This window comes from Canis aureus, chromosome 34 (assembly GCF_053574225.1).
Source record: "Canis aureus isolate CA01 chromosome 34, VMU_Caureus_v.1.0, whole genome shotgun sequence".
NCBI classification, from domain to species: Eukaryota; Metazoa; Chordata; class Mammalia; order Carnivora; family Canidae; genus Canis; species Canis aureus.
Window position 1 is genome coordinate 20,184,079 of NC_135644.1, and position 17,256 is coordinate 20,201,334.

The 17,256-nt window shown below is 36.8% G+C and overlaps 1 protein-coding gene across 1 annotated transcript in view; it reads right to left on the reverse strand.

Moving 5' to 3' along the window:
• Positions 1-17,256, reverse strand: part of CSRNP3 (cysteine and serine rich nuclear protein 3) — a 189,423-nt gene that overhangs the window by 163,611 nt on the left and 8,556 nt on the right. The window contains exon 2 of the mRNA XM_077883087.1: positions 8,875-9,045. The gene's annotated coding sequence lies outside the window, so the exon portion shown is untranslated. The remainder of the gene's footprint in view (positions 1-8,874; positions 9,046-17,256) is intronic.

Here is a 17,256-nt window from a genome sequence, read left to right on the forward strand (position 1 = left end):
CTAGAAGAAATTATTTGTGCACAGTTAATCTTGGGAGCAGAGTTCTGCCTACGTACTTTCTAAAAGCCGAATCCATGATACATCTGATCACATAAACATATATCCACGGCAAACATAAACAGAGTTAAAAGACAAATGGTAAAATAGAAAAGACACCATTGTGTATGTGTTCATCAAATAATTCTTAATATTATAAAATGATGAAAGAGAAATCATCATAATAGTAAAAAAAAGAGCCAGAATAGACCGCTGATATATATATAGGAAAAAAAAAGGCAAATAAATAAATTTGTAAATAGTTGGCTTCCTAGTATTCAGAGAAATTCAAATTAAATTACCATCAATGGAATCAGTTTTAAACCAAATTGCCCCCCGGGGAGGGCAGGGGAGATGGTGTGGGGCAACTTGCAAAATGTTGGGGCGATGCGCATTCAATTACTTAAAGCAAGTACGTAAATTAGTAAAGCTTTCCAGAGGGCAATTAAAATGATACCCGTTAGAGACTCCTGGGTGGCTCATCCGGTTGAGCTTCTGCCTTCAGCTCAGAGTGTGATTGATCCCAGAGTTCGGGGATGGAGTTCCACATCAGGCTCCCTGCAGGGAACCTACTGCTCCCTCTGCCTATGTCTCTGCCTCTCTCTATGTGTCTCTCATGGAAAAAAAAAAAATCTTAAAATGATACCCTTTGAACCATGATTTCTATTTTTAGGGATTTATTCTAAAATTTATCTATAAGCATGCAATAACAGCAGGAATAATATTAGTGAAAAATCTAGAAAGACCTATTATAATGAATGAACACAAGTCTTATTAGGCTAAAAATACATAAAAATAAATTGAGAAAATATTTAGATATTGTGAAAACTGAGAAATATATAAACAACAAGACCTACTATCCAGAAAAATGTGTCAAGATTTTCTATATTTCTGCAGAAAACATGTTTCTCTTTTTACTTCTAGATCTTATTCTATATATACCTCATACATATATGATTTTACAAATGGCATGAAAATGTAATATAATTTTACAAACTTATTAATGTGAAGATGTTTTACATCAATAGAGACATTTGCTCAACTGTTTTTGTTGACCACATAGTAATAGACTCTATGGGTTTTCCACTGATTATTTAACCATATAGTCTGTGCAATTTTTCACCGTAAGAAAAAATACTGCAAAAATTATCCTTAAAGCTGTAAGTTTTATACATTTAGCTTCTGAAAGTAATAAGTAAATGTAAAATATATTGATTCAAAATATTTCAATGTTCTAATTTTAGAATATTCTGACTTAATGAATAAACTTTTTTAAAGGTTTATATTTATTTATTTGTGAGAGACACAGAGAGAGTCAGAGACGTAGGCAGACGGAGAAGCGGGCTCCTCGCAAAGTCCAATGTAGGACTCGATGCCCAGACTCGGGATCACACCTGGAGCCAAAGGCAGATGCTCAACCCCTGAGTCATCCAGGTGTCCCAGACTTAATGAATAAATTTAAAGGTTGGGGGAACCCTGGGTGGCGCAGCAGTTTAGCGCCTGCCTTTGGCCCAGGGCGTGATCCTGGAGACCCGGGATCGAATCCCACGTCGGGCTCCTGGTGCATGGAGCCTGCTTCTCCCTCTGCCTGTGTCTCTGCCTCTCTCTCTCTCTCTCTCTGTGACTATCATAAATAAATAAAAAATTAAAAATTAAAAAAAAATAAAGGTTGGTAAAACTATGCAGGGGGAGTTGAAGAGTGATTTCACTTATACTGGCAATATTGTGTGCATAAATTGGAAATTTCATGAACATTTGATTTAAAAACATTTTTTCCTATGAGTCTGCACCTGTTGAAGGTAACCCCAATTGTAGCCCCAAATCTTAATTTCTCTACAGTTAACCTATTTCAGTTGACTCTCATCATGTTCAAGTTGACAATCATTTGATCAATTAAGTATGTCCTTTTTCAAGAAAAAGAATGAATATGCCAATCAAAAGTAAATTTAAGATCTAGCATGAGAATGAAATAAAACAATTTTTTTTTAAAGCATCTAGCACAGCATCTGGCAAATTAAAGCTTGTTGTGATAATTACCATTAAGCAATGTGGGGCAAATATAGTATGCAGCCCTTACCACCAAGGAGTTTAAAATAATTGTAATGATAAATTTCAACCGTTTTCCATATTCTGGCTACAAAGCTAGTGAATTTTTTTTTTTTTTTTTAAGTCATGGGGCACCTGGGTGGCTCAGGGGTTGAGCATCTGCCTTTGGCTCAGGGCATGATCCTGGGGTCCCGGAATTGAGTCCCACATTGGGCTTCCTACATGGAGCCTGCTTCTCCCTCTGCCTGTGTGTCTCTGCCTCTCTCTCAGTCTGTGACTCTCATGAATGAATAAATAAAATCTTGTTTAAAAAACGTCATTTAAAATATAACAATACTTACTTAGGCTGCATTTACCCTTTTTGGATTCCATTCATCTTAAAATTTTTCATCAAAACTTTTATTTACCTCATATTGAAGGGAATTTCTAGGTATATACACTTTTTTATTAGTATCCATAAATTACTTAAGTCAAGATTACTTCTTAGATTTTTTTTTGCAGCCTCTCTAGCTTTATGCATATATTAAAAAAAATCTAGTTCAAATGTAAGATATATACGTCTTAATGTAGCCATGATCTTAGTTAGCATAACATTTAAAATTGGTATTGATTAATGACCATGGCAATTGCCAGCTTAATGATCAATTATTTTGGTAAGTAAAAAATTCTTAAAACATGTTTGTGTATGTGTTTCTGAAAACGTAAATATATCTAAAATGGGTACTACTCTCTCCAAGCTAAAATGACAGTTGTCATAGAAACAGTAAACAGCAGAAAGTCAGATCTGACAAAATAAGAAAATAGTGGGCAACGTCTCTGGAGAAATTGTGAAATAGGACAGGCTATATTAGAAAAATTAACAATGTTTAAAATTAATAGTCATTATTTCTTCCAAAGTTTCTCAGGGATGGAATTAAGTACCGCAAACCCTGGCATTGTTAAGATTTAAAGTATATATGGTTTTTTAAATGTAGGAGTTGTAAGCATTAGGGCAATTTTAAGATGAAATATGCTAAATATTCTTTGATCATGAATATTTTAAAGTAATTTTATTAACGTAATTTAATACTAAATATGTACATTTTTCATCTTACAATCTATCCACTAACATTATCATCCAATCATGGCATAAAAATATGTAGCACTACATGCATTTCAGGTCTTCACAATATCGCAACTAATGGGGCTCACTCTTGCATTGCAGTCAGAAATATCTAACGCTTTTAGCACTCTGGCTAGCAATCTTCACTAGCTTTCATGTTGCTTTGTAAATTGTTTTAATAGAGTTTGCTTTTTTGGTCATGCTAATTAAGACCACTGCAGCTATCCATTAAGGATCTTCAAGTGATTTAATAGTTCATTATGTAAATCAAGTTTCATAACATTTCATTCAAAGTCCTAGAATTCGAAATTACATAAATCAATCTTTATTACTATTCTATTACTATACTTGTGAGATAAGATAAAACCAAACGCAGCAAACTGAGCTTCCATTTCAATTTTAACTCAGTATACTTTCCAACCTAAACATTAAATAGCATTTTTAAAAATGTCTTTCCAGTTTTGATGTGCTGACCTTTGACTGAAAATCAAATATTTATCTTTTGTTATATTCGTTATTTGATTTTTTCATTACATGTAAAAACTATACTTTTTAACCTTAATCCCACTGTCAAATGAATTCAGTAAACTTGAAATATTTAACTATTCTAGTTCAAGCCAGATCACTGCAGCTGAACAGATAAGACATATGCTACAACAATTCTGTGGCCCTAAAACATTCCCAGTTTACTCCCAAATTCCTCAGATCAAAAAAAAAAAAAAAAAAAAGGAACATTTTCAGAGTACAAACATGTACTTTCCAGAGTGAAATGGTTAAATATCGCAGCCAATTTAGAAATAGCACCAACTGGCTTTTTTTTTTTTTTTTTTTTTTTTTTTTTTAAGCAGGACCAGATTTAATTCTTTTCTGCATTCACATGCACACAAATATACTTCCCTCGAGCTGTCAGAAAGCATCAGATTGCCTAATCTGCATGATGAATTTTAAAATCTTTTGAGAAACACAAGGACATTTGCTTCAGGCACTATGATTTCATCGTCATCATCATAAACAAGTATAAAGCCAGTCAACCTCTGGTATTCAAACCAAAGCCAAAAGATTATGGGGCTTTGAAAATGGTTAGTAGAATTTTAATCACATAAATTTCATTTGGATCCATTTTTGAAGCCACACAATATTTTACAGTTGGGTGATCATCTTTTTATTGCCTGTGACTATTCCTAGGTGACCCCAAAATAAGGATGTGATTCTTATCAAGAGGTTTATAAAACATGCAAATACTCTATGAAATATTTGTAAAGAAATTACATCAGATGAAAATTTTCTGATCACTAATGTGAAGATGGTGTCTTTAATATTTAATAGCAACTCTAATTCTTGTACTCTTATGAAATACAGCTACCCTATCAGTTCCACCTATAGACATCCTGAGTAAATAATAGATGTGGGAAATCGAAAGATTTTCTGTGATATATTTTGGATCCCATCCTACTAGGGCTTTATCACTTGAATGATGTGAGAAATAGTACCATTAACACCATGAGGACTACATTTACATTCAGTTTTTTATGGTTGCTAACAGAGAGTTAAAACCACAAGCAAAAAGCATGGTTTTTCTGGATTCACTATGACAGTGATATATAAAAAATTATTTGAAATTCAGACCAATTGTGCTTTTAAGTTTAAAGCCAAATTTAAGTTTTTCAGGGCTTAAAACAAACAAGCAAATATAAAAGCCAATTCTGTACCTAGGCAGCAAAATGGAATATAATTACTGCATTCAGCCAGAAGCTGTGACTAAGTGAGTCTAATCGAAATGCAAGGTAAGTGGGTTTCTGAAGTCTTGAATTATTGAACAAGTAATGTAGGGTCCTGGAGTTCAAGGGATGGAAAGATATCATTATCTTTTTTTTCTTCCAGAGAGTCTAGGATGCCCGTTCACCCCTCTGGCAAAAGTGGAACATACAAAGGTTTTACTTTTAAGGTAAATGAAATAACCCTCTGTTTGTTAGCTGCTGTTAAAGATGCACACTGCATACTTCATCTCATCTTCTTTTCATTGTAACATTTTCACATTATCACAAGTAGCATTATGTCACCAAGACAAACCAATTTCCTTCGTGTAAATGTAAAACAACATGTTTGCTGTAAGATATTTCCATCAATGTCAGTGACATACAAGGAAAGTCTCAACAGTCTGCCCTGTCACTTACTTACTGAAAGGGGAAGGCAAAGTGTTCGTTCACACTCAAATTGAATTCTCTGTCCACTATTTCTTTAGCTCATTGAATTTATTCATAAACTCATCACTGGCACATATTACATCCAGGAGATACAAGCACTTTCACTAGAAACCAATTGGAAAAAAAAAAAAAAAGGACAAGAGATGAGATGCCAATTGCCCTTTTACCAAAGGATAGACTCTTTTGATTTCTAAGAGGAACTGGCACAAAAGATATAGGCAATGTCTCTCTTTTGATTATTTGGGTCCTACTTCATAGTCAATGATATAACAGACCCAGAAAGGAGCACCTTTAGTCTAGTAGAAAGTCATCTGCCAGGAGCTGACATTTGGATTCCTCTCTAGTTACTCTCACTGGACCTCAATCTCCAAATCTGCAAAAATAAGAAATAGTCTACATGTTCTGAAAGGCCCTACTAGTCCTAACACTCTTTTCATTCAAAATGAGGGTTGACTCTTTACTATTGTTTTTATCTTATTCTGTTATACAGTGTTGTATTCTCTCAAGAATTAAAAGGAGTTTTCTTCCCCCATTTGCCCAACATTATGAAATAATCAGTAAGATTTTATTTTGGTGGTTAAGCTAAGAATATCTCACAATAACAGGAAACCATCCATAGGTCACATTTTCCATCCATTCCTCCTTCCCCTCCTTCCCATTGTTTATCTCAAATCATGGTTCTGATCACACATTCAATTACAACTTGTTCAATAATATATATCATTTCCTTGCAGAGTCGCATCAGCAAATGTTTCCCTCAAAACCCTTTGAAAATGCAGTAAGAAAATTATATTAACAACAGTGCTAGAAGAAAGCTAATGAGACTTTGAAGCTACTTTCTTTATCAGCCTGACTTCTCCTCTGTGCACCTTGGAGCCTCCTCCTCCACAGACCATCACAATGATGATGAAACAGAAAAGTTGTGAATAGATACCAAAATAGTTATCAAGTAGTTTGTTTTATCCAAATAAAACCACTCTCCACTCAGACTTTTTCTTTTCCAGGGTGTTCAGGCGCTCATAACAAGTGCCTGACCTATAATTTTTCAAACTACTCTAAGTCACCAGAACATCACTTTCATCTGGAAAGCATCTTGAGCCACAATTGTAAGACCTGATGGTGTTTAAATGAACATTATAGGTACTTTGTGAACTCACAAGCTATAGAAATCAATAGGTATCTTGCATAGAGAGTCCTACAATTGATTTTTCCAGGAGAGAGTCAATTTGTAACTTTAGGAGAGACATAGACACCAGGGAGGTTGAAAGCATGCTGAAAGTTTAAAAAAAAAAAATCAACACAGGCATGTGAAAATTGCTGCACTGGATGAAGACTCAAAGAAATAGAGTCTAGATTGATGATGTTTTTCAGGAGTGGCTAAAAGGAAAAAGTTGAAAAATTCTAGGCAGCTCCTGCAGTGTTCTGGGGTTTGGAGAAGGAGAGCTCTCCAAGGTACACAGGCAAGGTATTTAATAGTGTCCCTGAGGGTCTTGAATTTAAATATACACTAAGGATTAAGACATCCAATAGATTCATCCTCTCTGGCTTTTAAAAATTGTCTGAAATTATAAAAATAATGTATTGTATACTTGAAATTTGCCAGGACGGTAGATCTCAAGTGTTCTCCCCACCACCAATGAAAACTGTAACTATGTGAGGTGATGGAAATACAAATTAGCTTGATTGTGCTGATCATTTCACAATGCATACATATATCACAACATCATGCTGTACTCCTCAAATATGTACAATGTTTATTGTCAAAAAAGAGAACTATTATAAAAAGAAAAACAAAGAATTATCTAAATGTAATCCATTCACTCAATAAAGAAGTCTAAGCATCATTCAAAGCTCAGTACTCTTCAGCACCGTGAGTAACAGCAAGGTATGTGCCCTCCACAGGGCTATAGTCGCCTACGGGGAGGGGTGAAAGGCTATGTAGATAAATCTCAAACAAACCTATCCCCCCAAACCCACTGACTGACAGTAACCTTTCTGTGTAACTAGGAAATCCCATCCTCAAAACAGCTGTTGCTTTCTCCCTTCCTTCTCCTAAGGGTTCCTTTATCTCCTCCTTACTTTGTATACTTCCCATAAGACTGTAAAAGTAAGTTCGGCTTTGGTCAAGAGGTAAATGACACAGAGGCTAAATAAACATTCTTATAAAATTATTCCTATTGTTATTCTAAATGCTCCTAACAGAGATGAAGGAGAATTCATGAATATCAAACAAAGTTTTGAATTCTTGGGAGTGGAGGAAAGACTGTTAAAAATGGAATTTCAGGGGTTGCAGAGCCACACTGCATGAACATCAGTGTGAATTCAAAAGGTTGTTTTGGTAAGTTAAAAATCCCCAAACACAAATGCCTCAGAAAAATATTACAGAAAAAAAAACCACGATGGAAAAGTAAAATACAAGACCTCTCTTTAAAAAAAAAAAAAAAAGACCTCTCTTTTGTGTTGGATGATTTTTACCTTTATTTATGAATTGGAGTTCCAGAAGGAAGTAGATATCCATCATCCCATGGACCTTTCTTTGACCTTATTTAGTTTTGCTTTGTATGATTAACTTCTAAAACTGATTTAGAGGGGCACCCGGGTGGCTCAGGGGCACCCCTGTGATCCTGGGGTCCCGGAATCGAGTCCCGCATCAGGCTCCCTGCAGAGAGCCTCCTTCTCCCTCAGCCTGTGTCTCTGCCTCTCTCTGTGTGTCTCTCATGAATAAATAAGTAAAACAATTTTAAAAAGAATATCTTAAAAATATATAAATAAATAAAAATAATTTAGAGGTCCCTCTTTCCCTAATGATGGATTGAATAGACACAGAGATGTTGGGAAAGATTCACCTATTCCGAAATCAGTTACATGTGCATCAGTTACAGGGAAGGTGGTTTGGAATGGCTGGAATTTTAAGTCAGAACATCCCACACTAATGATGTTCACATTAACTTCTTAGGAAAGGCATATACATGCGGAAAGCTGCACTTATTCTGCTGCATGAACCGGGCCTCAAGTCTGAGGGTTAGCAGTGTTCAAACAATGATAGAAGCTGAGGGCTTTCAAGGCTTTGATCTCAGAGCAGCATTCTTTTAAAAGTAAACGTCATTTTCTCACCTAGGAAATAAATGTGTTGTACCGAGCACTGCTAATTCCATAACGCATTGACCAGTATCATTAGAAGTTCGAGAAAGCTCAATTGATCAGGTTTTGAAAAGATGGATTTCAGAGAGCTGAAGGCACATATGAAATCATTTTCAATTGCTTACCTTCAGTTGGACTGATTTCTGCCTCTCACACTCCATAGAGATGAACAGAAGAATGCTACTGAGATTTAATTAACCAAAATGATATCACGTTTTGCAAATATGTCTGATATGATGAAAAACTTGGAGCAGATACAAGGCAGTGGATAAAGATAGCAACTCCAGGAATCGACCATACAACCCAATTTAGAGTAGAGCCTGAAATATAGCTTCAGACACTCACCAGTGAAAAGATTACAAGTGGACAGATTGACACTATCAACACTGTCAGCACCGTCACAGCTAAAAACTTCATCATCTGATTCCTGCACAGAGGAGCAGGGTGAGGAGCCGTCAACTTCTTCAAACTTCCTCTTTAAAATTCCACTCATAGCTGCGACGCTGTCACATGTACCTGTAACAGGAACGGGAGCAACGAAGCACTGAAACATTTGACCATGGCATAGTCCAAGTCTCCAAATCGTTTTTTTGAGGCTGTGATTTTTTTGAGCCACATCTACCACATTATCATACCCATGCAGAAATTATTCTTCCCATAATGCTTTAAAGCGTTGAAAATCACTCCACCCTGATTCACTGTTATTTGCATTCTCATTTCTGACAATAGCATTTTAGAAGAAAAAGCCAGAATTAAGAATGTGGAATCAGAGCCCTGCATAAGGAAATATGGTTCAATGTTTTGAAACGTCAAAACAGGAGTCCATTACACTTATTTGATTTGTTCTAGTAAATCGTGTACTGTCATTGACAGAGCTAGAGTTCAGAACAAAATAGATCACTCACTTGCATGCTGTCATACCCAGAGCATACTGATTAGGGCATGTCTATCTTGCTTGGGATTTCTTTTTTTCTCGGGTACAAAGGCATCTACTTTCCTGGGGCTCTTTGTCCGTCAAAAATCAAATTGGTTGCTAGGAATGGCTGGCTATACCTGCAGAATTTAGATGCCTTATCATGTTTCTAGTCAATTCAGCAGAGCTACAGGGGATACTTGAGTCCTATGCCAAGGAGGTTGGCTGAATAGATTTTATGCAGGGTAAACCACAGTCCCTAAATCTTTTACTGGATAAAATGTTAATCTCACTCTCTGTATCAGCATGGTCAGTGAAAGCCAGTCAGAGGTAGCCTGATGTATTTAAAAAATTTGTTCATGTCAATTTAGATGAATCATTAAACCTCTGAGAGTAATAATTTCTTCATAGCTCCAGAGTAACTGTTACAATGATTAGTGGTTCCTCCAGTGGCAGGTAACCTCAATGAGTGAAGAAGGTCAGATGTAATAAAATCATAAAGTCATCTCAGTCTTCTTTTTTGTCTACTGTTATTTGTAACAAAGGTATCAAGAAAGACTCCTTTACCCTACTAAGATAGGAAAATGAAAGAGAATCCAAGAAAAACTCCTTTCTTTGCTCCTTTTCCCGCTTCCATTCCAGCTAGGATATATACCTCCACATGTCTTATAGAACAGATCATGTATGTATTCCTTGCAAAGGTCAAAGAGTTAATGACTTCTCTGGAGTCTTCCAGCACAGTAGATAACATCTAAGGAGTGACCGGGCAGGATTTTCCAAGACCCCTGGCTCTGGGGCATAAGTGACCCATGGAGGACACCTAAACACTTGTCTTTGTTCCGTGATGCCTAGAAGACGTGCACCAGACCACAATCCTCAATAACACCCCCAGACCCCAAGCAATGATGAGATTCACTCTTCTTTCCTTCTCAAGTCTCCCAGATGCTCTTCCTGTTATCTGCTCTCTCTCTCTACATAAACTCTGCTCTCTCTTCCTCTCGGTGCACGTTTGATTTCTATCCTGTGCAAAGCCAAGGATCCACACGGCTGGTCCTGCGGGACCCCTCTGGGTCCTCAAACCTCACACAGCCAGCCCACATCACTAGGATAGCATAGACACTATAAGAAATGGTTTCACAACCAAAGAGCCAGTACTAAGCAGCATGAACTGTGGCGAAGTAGAGATACACACCCAGCCAGAGTAGGGACGCTGCTACTTAGGTCCAGGTCATTTTAGCCCGGGGTTTCCAAGCTGAAGTTGCTCTAACACTTGGCCAATGTCCCACTCACGTTCAGAAGCAGGCTTTTACACTGTTACATTTTCCATTCCCCATCCCCCTTTCCCTTATTAATCTTATTTATAACATTAAAGGGTCAGTTTTTAGATTACACTGTAATTTGAAGCCCAGCTTGGACTGGCTCTACAAGAAAGATGAAGAATGGTTCAGATATGTGACTCGGAGGGGCTAACAGACTGAGAAATCAAAACAGTGTCTTCTCTAGTCACCCACCACAATACCTGAATTGCCTTTGCTAGAAAATATCAGCCGGAGGAATAAACTGATTTTACAGAAGACATTGCACAATACATGGAACCAAGGAAAGGTAACATCTTAAGCCATTATATCTCAGTATGGCAGGCCTATCTATGCCTTTTGGTAATTTGGAACAAGTCTAACTAGAGTGACTTTCGTAGAAAAGATAAGGACTTTGGGACTGGCTACCTTCCTTGTGCCTCTCATTGACTTCATAGTCTCCTTCTGTTGCGGCAGCTACATTTCCTTGGAATATATTTGGTCCAAGTCTTTCTGCTGACTGGCTTCCTCTGCCTGTGTTTTCTGATTTCTTGTATCCCCGACTGACACATGGCTCTTTGGCTTTTGACTGATCTGCCTCCACTTCATTGTATCTTACAAGTCTCAACTCTGAACAGTAGTTGGCTCATTCTTTCTGTATACCTCAGTTCGAATTGTTAAGAAAGTGAATCCTCATTTAGTCATTTTTGCCATTCTATAGAAATGAGATTTGTTTGTTTGTTGCCCTTATTTTAGAGGTTATCCATTATTTGTTTATTTAGAAAATCTCAATAGATGCTTCTATCAGGAACTAGTGACTGTCATTTAGGATCATAAAATAACAGCTCAGGAAAAATATTCCTTTCTCCTATGGTGCTTATTTACTGGGTATTGCTAGAGCAAGGGATAAACAAATAATAAACAGATATTTAAATTAAATACAATATGTCATATGGAGATCAATGTTATGGAGAAAAACAAGCAGTTAAGTGGTATAGTGACTACAAGGTTGGCTGATAGAGAACATTCCATTTTTAATTGATGGGAGAGCTAATGTCACAGTGAGGAAGGATAGAATGAAGACATGGAGGAAGGAAGGGGGCCAGCAATTTTGACATCTGGGGGAAAAGCATTTCAGGCCAAAAACAATGGTGTGTGCCAAGGTCTTGGGCAGGGCACAGTGGGTAATCAGGTTAGACAGATATGAGGGCTAGATTGTGTAGCACCTGGGAGGACTTTGGCCATTACTCAATAGGAGATGGAAACCACCACAGAGCTTAAATTGTGGAGTGACAAAATCTAACTTACATTTTTAAAGGTGTTCCCGTTAGCCTATTATTTCACAAGAAAACACAGGGCATATGGTAAAAGAATGACAGATTTCATGGGAAAAAGGAAAGGTCTAGAATTAAGGAACATACCTAGAGAGGACTTAGTGACTCAGATGAGCAGTTAAAGTTAGAAAACCTGACTGGTCAGAGGCCTGGAGAGGTCATAGTTTCTTTTCAGGGGAAAGAATTTAGAAGGAGGTTAAAAGGGGGAGGGAATCAAAGTGATTCCCAAAACAATATGATTTACTTAATTTTATCTAGAACCATCTCTGTCTCGAGATTTACCAATTATTTTATGACAGTGGCCATCTTATCTGCTAAGTTTCAAATAGGACCAATTCAGATACAATGGTACCACTTTATGATCTTGCTTGGGCGAATAAAATTAACAATAAAAAAGTAAGCTCTCTTTTATCACTCTAAAAGAATATTTTAGTTTGACAGAAAAGAGGGAATAAATGGACAATGACCATTATTCATGGAAAAATAGAGGCGAAGAGTTAACTATTTTATTCACCATCCTTTCTAAAGTTATATATTTAAGATTTTTAAAGTCAAACATACAACCACCACCTGTTACTGCAGGGATTATAGGACTCTGGATATCTTTAAAAGTCAGACAGTCTCCAGCTCAAAAAGACACTTGGTGACCTAATATAACCATTCAGTATTTGGCTGAAGAGACTGTCTTATCTTCAAGTGACATACAGAGGTATTAGAAGAATCACAGAAAAACTCCTAAAGACTGAAAGCTGTTGATGCATTTTTTTTAATGTTGATAAAACTGAAGTTTATTAGTTATAGGAAACTATTTGGAAGTTTTTCCTTGACTGATATGAAATCAATAGAAATAATTTATATGGATTTACTCATGTTTATGCTTTTGCGTTTGGTGCTTTTGGATTTAGTGGGTTGGTGGCCCTAGAATCTTGGACAAAGTCATTGAAGAGAGATTGGACTGTATACCTAGACAGCAGAAGAAATACACACAGAAAAAGAGATAGTTGAAAAAAATGTCCCAAAGTATAACAGACACTTGTTGAAAGAGAAAGATTTCATCCCACAGATTGTGTCTGCCAATCTGATTCCACTGGAGTGTGCTCTGGTTGTAGTACTAAAATTGCAATACTACAATTATTTCCATGGCAACAGACATGAGATCATGCAGGAGAAGCTAAATTGTGAGAGATTAAAGATATTCCCCCATTCAGATTTCTGCAGTAAGAAGTGGGAAGGAAGACCAAAGAAAGTTATAAATGTCCTTGCATGAGTCTTTCCCATCTACATAGCCAAGTGGAAGTACTCTTAAACAATATTAAGTCACCCCATGACAGAATACCGACTTGAGAGTATGTAGCTGGATGAAAATGTTAGCAAATAGGACATACAGATGACTTAATTAAAATTTACAAGCATCCAAAAGATTGCGCTATCTTTTGTGTATTTTTTACAAGTCAAGTATTTTTTATAATTCTACTTCAGGGTCCCCTAAAAAGGTCTTGTGTTTCCAAGGTTCAAAAAAAAAAAAACAAAGTTTTCTTAGGCTGGCTAGTTTCCTTTCTTTCTTTCTCCCTTTCTTTCTTTCCCTTGGTTTTCTTGATCTGCCTAATGGGAATACTATGTTATTACTGACCCTATATCCAATAATTCCTTTTGAGAAGTATATAAAATAATATAATTTTCTTGATACTGCTTCTAATATGAAAATAGTTACAATTTGCATACCTGTCAAATAGAATAGTCAGATTTTTAAAATATTTGAAACAACAGTTTAATACTTTTAAACAAATCCAGATGCTCAAAAGGCAAGAGATTATTAGCATTTAAGAGAAGTAAATTGTAAGTTATTTTTATGTTCAACTTATGATGTAATGAGAAGTAACAGTCAAGACATCACTAAAAAAATGTAAAGGTAAAAATATAATTTGCCATTTTGAGGTTGAACTACTAGGAATGTTGGGTACACTGACCTTTCTACAAAGGGAAATTTTTTTAACATAATAGTTTAGAACTTATATGGATCTCCCTTAATAACGTAATTGTTTGTTGTTATTAGGCAAGTTTTACAGAACAAAATACCCAATGGCTGATTTTTTGATTAGATAACTCTAATATCAGACAGCCCAAATATCTAAATAGTAAAACTCCACAATCATTTAAATGCATTTTTATGTTCTTTTTACTTCCCCTACAATAAGAACACTTCCTACAGAGTTAGGATACAACTGTAGGCTTCGGTTGATTACTGAGGTTAACTGGGAAAAACTAGAATAAGAGTGGGATAGATTGCTGGAGCTAGAGATGGAGGCAGAATAAAGGTAACTAGAAATGAATGAATGATCCTGGGAATATGGAGGGAAAGTAGGGCAAAAGAGAAGATGCTGGGAAGGAGAGAGGGAAATCCCCAAAGGAGAAATGGACAATGCAGTGACTTGAGACATCTGGGCATTGATTTTTGTTAAGGATTTAGTTGTAGAGAGCACAAGGTAGGAGAAACTACCTTGGCCTGTAGAGCCTAGTAAATGCTAGTTCCAAAGATTATGGAACCTTTGTGCTGAGAGGGCGCAGAGAAGAATTTCTTTAATCTGAATTTGTGGTGATAATCTGGATCCCCAATGAAAAACACATCTGTTACTTTGAAATTTAAGATCTGAGAGCCTGAAGCTGGAAAAAGCTTAGGAGAAAAAAAAAGCACTCTGCGCTGTTACTGTCACCACTAATTTGCCTCCAGGTACGGGAAAGCAGTGATACGTCCTGCAGAGGATTTAAACTAGGCTAATCATTGACATTTCCAGAGGATATCTTTAAAAATATAGAGTCCCAAGAACCATTAAGAATCATGGTATGATGAAAAGAGGGAAGCCAGTTGCTTAAAAATTTGGTGCTTTCCTCATAATCGTTAACTTCTACCTCTGCCATTGGTATGCATTATGTATTGCAGATGTCTTGCATTATAGCTGAAACAAAACAAAACCATTCTCTAAAATCTTGGCTGAAAGTGTAATTGAGCCATGAGCGACCAGACCACATTATTTGCATTTTGAGACGTTGAATGAACGTCAACAGCACATGCGCACACACAAAATGGAGAAGAGATGATGTAAAGTCTTCTTATGAGGATGCCCTTGTTGTTTTGATTGATGGACATGGCCATATAGACATGTGAGTATGTGCCCTTCCTTGTTAAGTGACCCCATCTTGCCAAAAGCCTACCTTCAAACTCTAGGAAGGATGCTGAGACTCCCTAAAAGTCTCTAGAAACCTACTCTCACCTACAGCAATCAGAGGAGGCTTGTCAGGGTATGTTCCCTTCCTTGTCAAGTGACCATGTCTAGCCAAAAGGCCACCTACCATTCCAGGAAAAAGTGTGAGTTGTTTAACATCACATATGCAATTGTGTAACCTATAATTTTCCGCTTATATCATGAAGACCTTCTCATTTAATATTTTTCAAAACCTATGTGTTTTTATTTGATTTTTACTTTTGTGCTTAAGGCTAGCTAATAGCATTTCCCTGAATAGCTATGCCATAATATTTAACCAAAATTCTAAAGGGAAATGCTTGGCTTCTTTTTAAATGTTTATTATTATAAATCAAGGATAATTAACATTTCTTTCACATACCTTGGTCTATATCTCTGATTATATCTTTACGACAAAGCCCTAGAAGTGGAAGTAGTGAGCTTTCAATACACATCGTCAAATTACCTGGCAGAGAGCTTTCACCAATCTTTTTCTTCAATGGTGCATTGGGGTATCATTTTACCACACCCTTGCCATCGCTGTGGCATTGCTATTTTTTATTTTTTATTTATTTTTATTTTTTAAGATTTATTTATTTATTTATTTATTTATTTATTTATTTATTTATTCATGAGAGACACAGAGAGACAGAGGAGAGAGAGAAGCAGAGACACAGGCAGAGGGAGAAGCAGGCTCCACACAGGGAGCCCAACATGGGACTTGATCCCAGGTCTCCAGGATCACTCCTTGGGCTGAAGGCAGCACTAAACCACTGAGCCACCCAGGGATCCCCCACGTTGTTATTTTTTTAAATATTCATGAGTTTTGGGGTGCCTGGGTGGCTCAGTCAGTTAAACATCTGACTCCTGGTTTAGGCTCAGGTTCTGACCTCATGGGTCATGAAATTGAGCCCCGTGTCAGGCTCCAGTCCCATGTTGGGCTCTGCACTCAGGAGGGTTTGCTTGGATATTCTCCCCCTTTACCCTTCCTCCACTTGAGTGTGTACTCTCTCTCTCTCTCTCTCCCTAATAAATAAATAAATGTTTAAAATTTTTTTTAAATCTGAGTTTTTCAGATATTCTAAGAATAAGAGCTACACACCTAGAGTAATTACTGCATGTGTCCTAGCATCTCACATATATATTAGACTGAATTCTAAGGTGGCATCTCTATCCCCTAGTGTGCATACCCTGTATATCCCCAGGATTGCAAATATAGTGAAATACCACTCCTGTGACTCTGTTCACATTATAGGGCAAAGGGATTTTGCATACATACTTAAGGTCCCATTTCAGTGACCTGATAAGAGATTATCTAGTTGGGCCTGATCTGATCACATGAACCCTTTAAATCTCACCCTTTAAATTAAAGGGTGAGAAGGATTCAAAATAAGATTTCCTATAGTTGACTCTGAAGATAGAAGGGGTCCTGTGACATGGGATGTGCCTCCAGGAGCTCTGAGAGCAGCTCCAGCCACAGCAAGCAGCAAACAGGGATCCCAGTCCTATAACCAAAAGGAGCTGATTCTGCCAAAAAGGAGGAGCTGGGAAGTAGATTTCCGCCTCCCACAGTTATCAGGCAAGAACTCACCCAAACTGACACCTTGGTTTTCAGTTTGAGAGATCCTGAGCAAAGAACTGAGCCACACAGTGCAGGACTTCTGACCTGTATGCTAATAAATGAGCTTTGTTTTAAGTTGCTAAATTTGTGGTAATTTGTTACACAATAATAAAAAACCAATATAACATCATCTGATTTAATCCCCAGTGCACATATATGAAGTAGACATTATTATTAATAACATTTTCCAAAGAAAAACCAAAGCATAGAGAAAGGAGGTGACTAGGCGAAGGTCATAGAGTTAATTAGTCTTAGAGGAAGCATTCGAACTCAAGCATTTTGGCACTTGTAATCATAGTTTTAATCACCACACTCTTTTTTGACT